General features: G+C 39.4%; 1 long non-coding RNA gene across 4 annotated transcripts in view; it reads left to right on the forward strand.

Moving 5' to 3' along the window:
* The window catches only part of LOC309709374, a 39,959-nt gene extending 38,685 nt beyond the window's left edge, over window positions 1–1,274 (forward strand). For all 4 annotated transcript variants that reach the window (XR_014277491.1, XR_014277492.1, XR_014277493.1 and 1 more), the window contains one exon: window positions 144–1,274. This is a non-coding gene — a long non-coding RNA (uncharacterized lncRNA). The remainder of the gene's footprint in view (window positions 1–143) is intronic.
* Window positions 1,275–14,307: the final 13,033 nt, after the last annotated feature.

The raw sequence follows: 14,307 nt of genomic DNA on the forward strand, positions 1-14,307 counted from the left end.
GATCAAATAATTGTTGCCCAACATTGTACAACAGATTACATCAGATAACTGACAAACCACCCTCTGTGTGTGTGTGTGTGTGTGTGTGTGTGTGTGTGTGTGTGTGTGTGTGTGTGTGTGTGTGTGTCTCCTTTGTTGAACAGATGCATCAGACAGATGAACTGACTGCTGTGAAGAGAGTAAAATACCTGCAGAAGGAGTGTCGGATCTTTTTTTTGTTGTTATTTTTATTCTTGTATTTAAAAGATCTGTGTAGCTCTCAGGGATGTAAAAGGGAGTCTGAGCTGTAACAGGAGTGTGTGTGTGTGTGTGTGTGTGTGTGTGTGTGTGTGTGTACACACATGTGTGAGTTTGAGCACACTGTGTGTATGTGTGTGAGATTAGAGAAGGGCAAGGAGTTGAGGTGGTGTTTGATGCTAGTCTCAGTGGCAGGCTTAAAAAAAAACAAAAACCTGTCACTCAGCTTCTCTCCACGCAATGCATACACACACAAACACACATGTGACCACCTGCATACACTACACTCACACAATCTGGCTCTCCAGCACAGACATAGACTTCTAGCAGCAACACCTCTGACCATGTAAAACCTCTCTCCCTGTGCAGGCACACACATGCAACTTTATAGGCACACACACAGAACAGTTCTAAGCATACAAATAAACCAAGTCAATTCAGCGTATAATCGGTGTATCGTAAAGGATCAATTCCTGCAGAACACGCACATGTACTGGAGTACACATTCACAGACATACAGACTTACTGTATGGATGCTGTACTCTTGTGTGTAATCGTAAAGTAAATAGGGTGCTAAGTAAACACCTAACTCAGCAACTTATTCTCTTTGTCACGTACACACATTTATCCAGCACCCTAGCTGGGAGATCTCGCTCTTTCCTTTACAGTAGGCCATTTCTTTCAACAGATTTATCACCGGTGTTGCACAACCTATTCGATTATCTGTGTCTGTGTGCCCTTCGTGAGAGAGTGACCAACTGAGCTTCTGTGATAGTGTCTCTGCGGGTGTTTGTGTGTATCAGAGGGCCGTAGGCTCAAGCTATTAAGATCAGTATAGTGGTGAGATATGTGATCTGAGGGATGCTACTTCAGAGAAGTGAACAAAGCAGATGCTGTTCCAGAGAAGAAACTGCACAAGGCCAACATACAAACCCTGGGGGACCCCTCTACAGTGCTTTGGAGCAACTATTGTATTTGGCTGAATGTATGAACGCCAACAGTTTAATCTAACACAGTATAAAGGACTGCCAAGAAAATCTGATGTGTTATTATTGTCACGTTTAACCATCTGTCTTGGGGTTTTGGTCCAAATTTCTTATTCACAAAGTTGAATAATATCAGGCCCTCCCAACAGGGACGTTTGTGACAACGCATTGATATTCCTGACAGGAACTGTCGGGGGTCTTTGGATGTGTTGTGTGAGATCTCTTCCTCACAGAGGTGAGTGACAAATAAAGAAAGAAATATTAACTATAAAGAAAAACAGATTTAAAGATAAAGAAGGACAAAGACAGCCAAAACAGAAATAATCTACAAATTACTTTCGTGAAAGGAAAATGTGTGCTGAATTTTCAAATGGAGAATAACAGTGGAGAAATTTAAGAAGGAAGGAGGAAAATAATAGAGGTCAGTGACAAATACTTCTGCAAAAAGTAAATAAAAATTAAACAAATCACACACAGCCAAGTGTTCAAGATATATACCTTCACACTAGTTTCAGCACACTGTTGTTGAGCTCCATTGGCACGGAAAGATAAATCTGGAAGGCCGACTGGACAGAAATCCCAAAGCTGCCATTTTAAGGATGCAGAACTGCAGATTAGCCATGGCATGTAAAACTTCAGTGAAGAAGCAAAGTGGTCGGACAAGAAACAACAAGAATAAAAAGTCATCCAGAAAACTATTTGTGAGTCATTCGCTGGAAAAAAAAAAGTCTTCAAATTATTTGTTTAACCTCCTAAGACCCGAACTCTTCCACGGCATGCATTTTTAATTTCTATTTGATATCTGGGCTGATTGTTTTTACATTCATTAGGCCCCAAAGAATTACCAGATTTTTTTTTTTTACCTTATTTTTGTTTTTATGAAAAATCAGAGCCACATATGAGGATATTCGTTTAAAATTTTGATAGAACAGTAGCAGTATAATGTCCTCGTAAGTGGATATCAGGCCCTTGTAGAACAAAATTGAGTATTTTGGTCTAAATAACCCAAAATGTGATGTCCACATATGTGGACGCCGGGTCCTAGGAGGTTAAATACTTACCAGCCTGACAGACACTTTTTTTCTTTAACTATTATGATTTTAAATATGAATATTCTTCCTTCATAATAGTCTAAGAACATACATTTATTATCTGTAGTTGTTTGTAAAAATATTACAATATAATATATGTAATATATTTAAAACAAACACATTATTTGTTGTAAAATAGGCAGCTGAGATAAGCTAAGATTTCACATTGATGAGAACTGATGAGAAAGGGTCTGCTTTACATATGTATAAATACAATTTTTTAAATATATTAAAAAGTTGAGACTGATAATCAGCATTCTAGCTGTTACTATGCATTTTATTTGTACTATAAATAATATAATAATTTTGTACAAACAGACAAAAAGGAATAATAATAAATAAGTTATATTGCTAATGTGAGAATTTGATGTTGTTAGTTATGAACCTGTGATGTGAACATCGTGTCAGATCAGGTTTATAAAAAACACTTTAATAATATATAAATGTATTATCCAGGAGAAAAGAAGACCCATAAAAACCTCCCTGTAATGATTTAAATGTTATTTTGCTGTAATTTTAAAATGTAATTTTACAGTAGACCTTAATATATTACAAAATGAACACAAATTTCTATTTCTATTTCAAAATCATTCCCCGAATACCAGACCGTTAATTTAACCAGTCTAAATAATCCTGCTCACAATTTTTTAGTCAGCAATGAATTTTCTTTAAGAGAATAAAATGTGTGAGGGAAATTCTGCACTCTGTTATTTGGTTTCTGCAACATTTTAATAGCTTCAAAAGAATCCTGGCTTTTAAACACACACACACACACACACACACACACACACACACACACACACACACACACACACACACACACACACACAAATGTCATATGAGGGTGACTGTTTGAAACAGCCTTCTTCCACGTGTCCTGCAAACCACTCAAATGATAAAACTGGAAATCAAAATGATTTGATATGGTAACGGTAAAGACAGTTATTGATGGTATCGTAAAACCATTAAAATATATATTCAACTTGTCGTTTCAAAAAGGAGTTTTTCCACAAAAAATGAAAGTTGCTAAAGTTATTCCCATTTACAAAACCGGTGAAAGACATAATTTTACAAACTATAGACCAGTGTCAATACTCTCCCAGTTCTCTAAGATACTGGAAAAACTCTTCATAAAAAGATTTGACAGTTTTGTGGAAAAATATGAATTAATGACAGATAGTCAGTATGGGTTCAGAAACAACAGATCAACAGCTTTGGCACTGATAGATTTAATGGAAAAGATAACGGAATGTATGGATAATAAGAGGTATGCGCTCGGAGTTTTCTTAGATCTAAAGAAGGCGTTTGATACTGTTAATCATGAAATTCTATTAAAAAAACTGGAAAAGTACGGGTTTAGGGGAGTGGTTTTGGAATGGTTAAAAAGCTATGTAGGGAATAGGCAACAATATGTACAAATAAATGAATATAAATCTAATTTGATGGATATAGCTGGTGGAGTACCTCAAGGTTCAGTACTGGGTCCAAAAATGTTTATTATGTACTTAAATGATATCTGCAGAGTATCTGAGATTTTAAAGTTTGTAATATTTGCAGATGACACAAATATACTGTGTGCAGGTGGGGAATTGCCACAGGTTTTGGAAATGATCACACAGGAATTAACGATATTAAAGAAGTGGTTTGATATAAATAAATTATCATTGAATCTCGATAAAACCAAATTTATGTTGTTTGGAAACCAAAAGAAAAACATCGAAGTAGAAATATGTGTTGACAATGTATATTTAGAAAGAGTAAATGAAATAAAATTTCTTGGGGTGATCATTGACCACAAGCTCTGTTGGAAGCCACACATTACTTATGTTCGGGGGAAATTGGCACGGGGCATTGCCGTCCTGGGAAAAGCAAAGCATATGTTGGATCAGAAAGCACTGCACATTTTATACTGTGCTTTACTACTGCCATATATGAGCTACTGTGTAGAGGTCTGGGGAAACACATACAAAAGTAACACACAAACAATAACTATAATACAGAAAAGGGCCATTAGATTAATAAATAATGTAGGGTACAGGGACCATACAAATGCACTCTTTGTCAAAATGCAAGCTATTAAATTCCAAGACTTGGTGAAGCTTAAAACAGCGCAAATAATGTATAAAGTCAGAAATAAATTGCTTCCCAAAGAAATCTGTAAATTGTTCATAGAAAGAGAAGGTGGGTATAACTTAAGAGGGAAATGGAATTTAAAAATACAAAGTGCTAGAACAACTTTAAGAACTATGTCTATCTCAATTGCAGGAGTTAAATTATGGAACAGTCTAACAGAAGAAATAAAAGACAGTCAAAACATAAAACAGTTTAAAGTAAAATATAAAAACCTAATTTTAAATAAGTATAAGAATGAAGAAAACGGGGTTAACCCAGGACGGTAATGTTGCTGGTAATGGTGTTGCGGTTCTTTTTTGGTTGTTTTTTTGTTTTGTTTTGGTTTGTTGTTTTTCCATAACTTGTGTATCTGCAAATATACACATTCTGTATTTTTCATATGAAAGAAACTATACTGTGGTGGGGCTTGCTAATTTCTTGTTTTTGATTTATGTATGTTATGTTTTGTTTCACTTCATATGTTTCATATGTTGTTTGTTTAATTTAAGACAAAAAAAAATTAAATGAATGAGAGGTAAAACTTGAGGGGGTAGGGACAAATAAGTAAATACTTCAGCCTACTCCTTTTCAAACAAATAATGGAATGATATTTTGTAATGATTGTGAAGGCACATGTTTGAAATGTTTGAAATAAAAATGAACTGAACTGAACTGAACTGAATTTAAAATAAGGATAAAGTCAAGAAAGCGTACAGAAAAATAAGGTAACAGCTCTTTTTAAAAATACCACCTATTTGGTAACACTTACTATCCTATAGTCAATCATAATTGATCTGAAATCACTCTCCTCAGTGTGTTTTTTCAAGCCAAAGGTCCTTTTACAAAAGGAAAAGAAAACAGATATTTTAAAAACATCAGTGTCAGAAAGGATTTCAGTTTCGGTCTGTTACAGTAAAAACTGACAGAATACATTAGCCTGACTTAAATTATATCAGTATTTTTTTGTCTCCTTGAGAACTCACAGGATTAAAAATGCTATGATTTTTCTAACTGTGCTTGGCAGCAACTGGATGCCTGCAGCCGCTTCCAGCACAACAGCACAGCACACAAACATGTATGAATAAGTTATGAAACATGAATCCATTTGGTCTGCGTTCAACAGATCTTTCTCCTTTTATTGCACTTATCGAACTAGATACATCTGACAAAGCTTAAGGCCGCAATGCAGCCAAATTCTTGTAAAGGAATCCTCTGTCGATTTCACTCCGTTTTCATTGAACCTTGGTTTGCACTCTGGCAACGGGAGCAAAGCCAAGCACATTTCTCTGAGTCATCACAGAGGGGAGAGAGGGAGGGGAAACAGGAGGAGGAGAAGAAGAAGAAGGAGACGAAGAAGAAGAAGGGGGAGGAGGAGAAGCAGGAGGTGGCAAGTCTGGAGTTTCCCTCTTGCTCTTGCAGTCGAAGGCCTACACCGAGCAGCAACAAGCTGAGAAAACCGTGCTCTATTGTTTCAGGCCTGCTGGCAAAGTGAGCCTTCCTGAAACTCAGCAAACAACTATCACACAAATGGGAGACGAGCCAAAACTCTGCTCACTGAAAGACCTGCCAAAGTGGTAGAAAGCTGTTGTGTGGGAAGTTTAGAAGGACTTTTGTAGAAATTGTTGTTTTCTTTGCCTGGCAGTAAGACAAAAATACTTTCAATGTAACCTTAAAAGCGATGAGAAAACGTTGAATAAAACCTTCATCCTTGGGAAAAAAAGAGAGGTTATAATCAAGTTGCTTCAGTCTTGCAGTGAGAGGAGAGGTGATTGATAATTAATGGTTGTCACACACCCAATCCCTAAAATATATAGTTTTGTGTTGCGGTTATGACAGTTGTCTTTTTAAAATGCTGGACAATGTTGGTAAAGTATGTCATTTAAGTGCTGTAAATGTGTCTACTGCGTGCTACTTACAGCTATTGTGGGTCAGGAGTGCAGCTATTTGTAAGAAAGGAAGAGGAAATCGACAGAACTGCCACATGATTGATGGTTTCTATGAAGCAAATAGCCACGCCTCTCCTTCTAGGAATCCTTACAAGCTTCATTTAAAAAAAAAAAGAAAAAGAAAAAAAGAAACTGTTTACAACATGAGGAGCAAATGGAAATGTTGAAAAATAACTAAACCATCAGAGAGTTTTGCATCTCCAGACCAGCTGCAAGTGGAAGCTTGTCAGAGTGGCAAGCTTATTGTTATTTTTCTGGCGACAAGCAATAAGTTGAAGAAATGATAAATGAATGAAAACAGCGAGAGAAGGTCAACTGCGAGAAATGCAGCGGCGCTTCAAAAGTTTAACCCTTTATTTCTCGTCTTGGGCTCTGTTAAAATAACCGGCAGGTTCGCATGTCCCCTTGGACCTTTCAGGCAGCTCTACTGTTTGTTTTCCACTCCAACGTGGGGACAGATTTGGACAAGGGCGACTGCAGAGTCTATTTTCTCCACCTGGAAGCTTGGAACGGTGGGGAGGGAAACTCAAGACTGGTTTTACCCGCTTCCTGGAAACGGTAAAGCAAGCGGGAGGCCCCGCTGTCAGGGAAAGGGGTAGCGAAAGAGAGGGAGAGAGAAACTCTGTGACAGTGTGCACAGAGAGAGCGACTAAAGCCTCTGTCCAGCAGATAAGAAATATGTGTGAATGCATGAGTGGGCGTGTTTATTTGCCTGCCTGCCTTGTATGTGTTTGTGTGTATGTGAAATAGAAAATTACAGAATGGTAAAGAGCACACACTCCAGCCAGGGGATTTGCTGATGCCCACGAAGATCTGTTTACAGTAAGTGACCCTGATGACCCCCCCAGAGGATACAGGGCTCAGTTCCAGCACACATACATATACGCACACATCATCCCAGCCTCGCATCTCACCAGACTCTGATACAAAGTGTCGAAGGCCACCTGTTAGAAACATCCGGAAGTCTCAATTCCAGACAAAGCATGCACACCTATCGTGGCACTAAAAACACAGCCTGGAGTGAGGTGTTGTGTGGATGTGTGATAGAGGGGAAAAGAGCGAGAAATGTTCCTTGTATCCAGCAGGCGACTAAAGCCCTGCACAGACCAATTTGCAGCTGAATGAAAATGGGAAGCCGTGCATGAGGAGAGAAAACACGCAAAACACATTTAAACGGTATTGGAGGCCATTGAGGAGCACGGGGAATTTTAAAAAGCTTATTCTAGAGACTGAAGGAACAAACACTGGAGAAAACGGTGGAAAAGGGGAATGGACGGAAGAGACACATACCTGAGCAAAGGCACAAAGACAGACAACTAAGGATTCAAATGTTAAATGAAGAAAGAGTCCGGGAGGTTGGGGTGTGTGTAAAGAACTCAATGCAAAAACAAAAAAACATTGTGAACAACTGCTGCTCTGTTTAAGGAAAAACTTGGGGAGATATGCCAATTTGCTTTACTGCCATGGAACAAACGGTAGCTTTGATGCTACTGACATCTTTAAACCCAATAAGAAGCTTCAACCATGAGATGATGAGCACTTAGATCTAGTCTCGTTTTCACAGTGAGGTTTCAGGGAAACTGGTGAAATTTAACTGCACCACAGCCAAGAATATGTTACTTTCGGACAAGTTGTTTCAGGTCTTTAAAGGGGACCTACTATGCTTCAGCACCATATTCATATTCTTGGACTCTTCTAGAGTAGTTTTGCATGATTTACTGGGCCTCAGTGCAGCTCCAAAGTGTACACACTGTCTAAAACAAGACATTTTAGCTCCACTCCCCCTTCCCCTCTAAGTCAGCATTCTTATCATTGGCTGCCCCTCGGAAACACAAGGTTGAACAGCAGGTGAATGGAGCTCTGTACACAGTAAGAGGTGTGTTCCTGATATATTTAGTTTATCCCATCCCACTCAAAAAAACTGTCCAAAAAGGAGTGTTTAGAGCAGTCTGAAGCCTAAGCTTTTGGCTCATGGCAATTACCTGTACATACTCCAACCTCAATATTTAAAACTTTGGCCATATTTAATAAGAGCACCACCATTATATCAATATATACAGAGGTGTAGCTGAGCTAATTGGCTGCAACCTATTTCTTTATATTTACCCTACAGGTGTAGCTGTAGGGGCCAATTAGCATATCTCCTAAACTATTACTTTAAATCTCCATTTTCCACCTCCACTTCCTCTCTGCTCTAGACTTCTCAGCCCCGCTGTGCTTTTCAGGTTTGCATATGACGGCCAGGTTTTAAGCCTGTCTGTTACATTTCAGTGGCAGATCCACTTGACACACACGGACGTGCGTGCATGCCCGCTGACTCACTAACCTGCTCGTCTGTCAAAGCGATTGTCAAATGATCAATGCTGTGTGCCAACCACGGCTGCGCTAATGCACAATAATATGGCTTTTATAAAAGCTGCAGTTGGCTGCATTGAATGTAGTGGCACACACAAAGAGAAAGTAACAGATTAACTTAACATAAGCTCTAAATTATAGGGCGTCGCTTCGATGCTATGCAATGAACACGGTCAAGGTCCAGTGTGTTTATATGTGGTGTGGCAGACACACCAAAGTACAACAAGCATGAACGCTGTATGCGTGAATGCCTTGAAAAGTGTGTATGGGAGTATACTCCGTTGTAGTGTGTAAATATGTAAGTGTATGGGAATAAAGAGTGTGTCTGTGTGACAACAGGGACAGAGATGGTGAGAGAAAGAGAAAGTGTGAGAGAGGGGAGGGTGAAAGTGGGACAGACAGCAGCAATACAAAATCTTAGCTCCCTCCTCTCCTCTCCTGCTTCATCCTCCCCTCATTCTCCTGTCTTCTGCCACTAAGGGGAAGCGAAGGAGGTCACCTACGCCTACAAGCACTCAATCAACCTGGCGGCGACCTTGCTTGTCCTGGATACAGTGCCCGCTCCCTCTGTTTGTCTGCCTGCTACACTGCCATCCTGCTGCCATCTCTCTGCAGCTGGTGCCAGGTTACAATGCCACAGGCACAGAGGTGTCGTTCCACAAGATGCCCACTTTTCTGCTCACGCTGTGCCAAAAATTCAGAGGCAGACAGCTCTGTTTTCCATCAGTGTTAAGAGAGATCTTTGACAGGGGTTTATGTCAAACCATATCCACGTTAATTACTATGTGGGGGATCCTATTCCTCTTTGTATACTTTGCTGACAGACGGCTACAAAGTGATTTATACAGCACATAATGAAAGAATGGTTTTGATTAACCAAAGTGAGCCTTTAGAGAGTTGTGCATGTATGTTAACCCTTTAAGATCTGGTACTTTTAGAGCCGGATCTAATGCGAGCACTTTTTAATGTGCCTCAGAACTTGAAAAGGATGACATCATGCATCTGGAGCTAAAGGAAGAAACATGGAAACTTTGGAGCTTGTCCTAAGGAGATATATAAACGTCATACATAAGCCTCACTTGACAACGTTAATGGACACCAAGCCGAAACTACAAGTAATTTCTTGAGAGCGCACAATAATATATGTTGCTAAAATGACATATGAATCAATATTAGGACTTTAACTTCAAAATTACTTTCCTGATTGCTTCATAAAGAGACATAAGTGACAGACTTGATAAACCATAAAACCGTGATCACATCTTTACACTCCTATGTGTATGATCCTGAAAGAAGCGACCAAGTCAGACTTAAAACTTGCATGCATGGCGTGCCAACAGCCACTGTTTTAATTCACAGTAGTAGCAAAAGTAGCAAGCAAGCGCTATACATCCGTCCACCCATTTTTCTACTGCTTATCCAGAGCTGGGTCACAAGGGCAGCAGCCTAAGCACCCCTTTTCCACCGTTTTTTCCTCCCTTCCCCAGTCACCTCCTCCACCTCCCCAGGCAGGCCGAGAGAGACGTGCTCAGAACACTTTGCCCAGGAGGCATCCTAATCAGATGCCCAGACCACCTCAACAACCGGCTGCTTTCAATATGTGCAATATACTTTTTTCAAAAATTAAATTAATCATTTAAAGACTAAAACTAAGAACAACTATTACTTTACAACAGACAAACAATTTCAGACCTAATGCATTGTCTTTTAGCTCTGTCACAGGGAAAGTCTTACATGTTCTAAGGCAGGAAACATTGCCTTGAAAAGTGTGTGAAGGATGCCTGTTGACTTGTGCAGAGTTATCATTTGCAGAACCCCCAATACTTCAGTCCTCAGTGTAGCAGTCAGTGAAAAGCCCATGTTCTTTTGGCACATCTTGGAAGTTGTCTCGAGCTGTTCCTGGTATAGTTCATCTTGGAGTCATGTGCCATTAGGTTTGTATTTCCCATTCTTGCAAGCTTCCTTTGCTCTCTTTTGTTTATGACAGTGTAAATAACATGCTATGTGAAATCAAATGTAACCCAAAATCCACAAAGTAACATACCGGTATACTATTTAAGACAATTGATTCGCTTCAGTTGGGCCACTAAAGACAAAAAACATGATTAATTTCCATTTGCAGTCATTTATATTTGAGGAGTCTCTCACACCTTTCCATACTTTCATGTGGATACATGGATTGGCAGAGGCAGAGAGCACAGCAGCAAGACCCCAGCAAAGAATTCAGATAGCAAATCATCCGATAGCAAAGAGAGGAGGAGCTGGGGTGGAGGTGGGCCTCAAAGCAGCTTGCAGATAGAGAACAATTGCCAGCAGGCTGAAGCATGTTAAATAGTGTGCACTGCATGATATTTGCCAAATGCCAATAAAAGGGCATCAGCTGATCCATCACCTGGCACTGAGATAGTTGATTTTAAGGGACTGTGACTGAATTTACAGCCTGTCTGCACTAATGTTATACTCAATTTTAGTTTTGTTCTTTCTAAAGAAATAAACTTTAATACTTCTTAAAACTTCAAAGGAATCCTGTAGCTCCTGTACAAATGAAGGATGTGGCCTCTCATATCCAAATAAAAGCATTTTTGTGGCCATCATGACACTGCCACACAGTATTTGACTTTAGCCCAAGAGTAAAGAAATATATTACACTGTAGGTCATGGGGAGGGATCACTCAATGTGAGAACCTCCACAGTATACCAAGCTTGTATTGAAAGACTACCTGAAATCTAATCAAGTCGCAAACAGCTGAAATTCACCACCAGCCACTGCAACACACAAGGCCACAGATAACTCTATCAGCTGTGACAGTGAGGTCACATTCCTTTGTTATGTGCTGTCTGATGGGCCTTCCCCTTCGGAAAGTTGGTTATGACTGTAGATACAGCTGCAAAGATGGCTCCAATGACCACAGCTACAAAAGGCATGGAAAGAGAACACATGGCCTGAGACAGACGAGGGAGTAAGATTGGTGGAACAAAAAAAAAAAGGGGTTATTTTTCTGAATGGATGGCAGAAAAGTTGAAGAACCTTGGCCCTGATCATGTATTAGCCTGTTCCTGTGTGCATTAGAAGAAGGGAGAGGCAGAGACAGGAAAGTGGATGTAATTCATCTTTAAAAGGGCAGATTCCTGTGTGATGTATGATGCACAGAGTCTGTGTATTGTAGAAATGGGTGTGGGAGGTGCAAGCTAGCTAGTTGCAACTCCTCTTACTGCTTCACAGAGCAATGTAGAAAATGAAGACTTTGGGTTCTTCCCTGATGATCAAAGACACGTAGACGGTGATACAAAATCCCCCTGCTGCTCCCCTCCTTTCCAGTTCACTCGTCGATGCACGCACACACATAAAATTACAAGCTCAGCAAAATAGCATGTAGGCTAAGACTTTGAGTGATCACTCCACTGAAAGGCAGAGGGAGTTCAGTTTAAATATCTGTGAGAAATTTCAATGAAAAAAACCACCTGTTTTTTTACCTACATCTACTATACACTCAGATAAAAGACTCATGAAACATCATGAAATTACTAGCTTAGGGCCCAGTCCCACAGGTCTAGACATCAGCTGGTGACCACCAAGCAACAGCCAGCAACTCACGAGAAATGAGTAATCCCTGACTAGTAGAGGAAAATTGCTGGCAGTCATTGTGCAACTGATCCAAAAGACCGGTCAGTGACCCGCAGCTAACCTCTTTTCCTTAATCATAAGCAAAGCCTGACCGATATAGAATTTTAAAGGCCAACACCGATATTTGGTGAAGTAAAAAGCTTCTGTATCAGTGGATCTGTATTTTTAAAATCACAAAAGATAAAAACATATGCCACACATTTTTTGTGTGCTCTGAAAGTCTAAAAATAATAATTTTTCTGTTGTCGTGGATTACTCGTTTATGTTCTGGCAAAATCTGTTTTGGATCACGTTTTCATGTTTGTGGCATTCCAAATACGCTGCCAACACGAAAGTTGTAGAGTGCTTTCTAGTGGACAAAGTATTTAACATTAACACTCATAAGATGGTTGAAGGGTGTTTCTTCACAAATGAAATTTTATTTTTAAGAGTTTCAGTCAGGTTTCAGAGCTCATCACAGCACAGCTTTAGTGAAGGTTACAAATGATCTTCTTATGGCCTCTGACAGTGGACTCATCTCTGTGCTTGTCCTGAAACACCTCAGTGCAGCGTTTGATACTGTTGACCATAATATTCTATTAGAACGATTAGAGCATGCTGTGTGCATTACAGGTACTGTGCTGCAGTGGTTTGTATCATATCCATCTAATAGAGTCCAATTTGTCCAGTTTGTAAATGGAGTCTTCTTCACATGCTGAAGTTAATTATGGAGTTCCACAGGGTTCAGTGCTAGGACCAATTCTGTTTACATTATACATGCTTCCCTTAGGCAGTATCATTAGAAGACATAGTATACATTTTCACTGCTATGCAGATGACACCCATCTCTATCTATCCATGAAGCCAGATAACACACACCAAATAGTTAAACTGCAGGAATGTCTTAAAACCACAGTGTTACCTTTGCCTCCGGTAACACTGTGAGGAACCTTGGAGTCATTTTTGACCTGGATATGTCCTTCAATGCACATATTAAGCAAATATGTAGAACTGCTTTCTTCCACTGCGCAATCTCTCTAAAATTAGAAGCATCCTGTCCCAGAGTGATGCTGAAATACTAGTACATATACATGTATTCATGTATTATTTATTACTTCTAGGCTGGACTACTGTAATTCATTATTATCAGGATGTCCTAAAAACTCCCTGAAAAGCCTTCAGTTAATCCAAAATGCTACAGCAAGAGTACTGACAGGGACTAGAAAGAGAGAGCGTATTTCTCCTATATTGGCTTCTCTTCATCAGCTCCCTGTTAAATCCAGAATTGGGTTGCATCCAAAATCCTGCTCCTCCTACTCGTTTTATCCTATCTTCCTTCACCCCAACCGGTCGCAGCAGATGGCCGCCCCTCCCTGAGCCTGGTTCTGCCGGAGGTTTCTTCCTGTTAAAAGGGAGTTTTTCTTTCCCAGTTTTGCCAAAGTGCTTGCACATAGGGGGTCATATGATTGTTGGGTTTTTCTCTGTATGTACTATTGTAGGATCTATTGTACTGTACAAAGCACCTTGAGGCGACAGTTGTTGTGATTTGGTGCTGTATAAATAAAATTGAATTGAATTGTCTCATCTCTACTTTATTTTTTAAATAGTAATTTATAGAATAGAATAGAATTCAACTTTATTGTCATTGCACATGTCACAGGTACAAGGCAACGAAATGCAGTTTGCATCCATCCAGAAGTGCTTTAGCCATGATATAGATATATTACAAATATATATTAGCAATAATATAGATATGTGAGTATATTACAGAAATGGGTCTATTATGGTATGTTATAATGTACACGGTATGAAGTATGTTATGAATATGCTATAACTATAAGTATGTACAGGCTGTAGTGAGTACAAGCTATGTACAGGATATAAATATGAAAAACTATACAGAAATATGAGATATACAGCTATACAGAAATGTGAACTATGCAGGTTATAAACAGTTGTAGATTTAAAAATTATCG

This window comes from Aulonocara stuartgranti (assembly GCF_965226115.1).
Source record: "Aulonocara stuartgranti genome assembly, chromosome: 6".
Lineage (NCBI taxonomy): Eukaryota > Metazoa > Chordata > Actinopteri > Cichliformes > Cichlidae > Aulonocara > Aulonocara stuartgranti.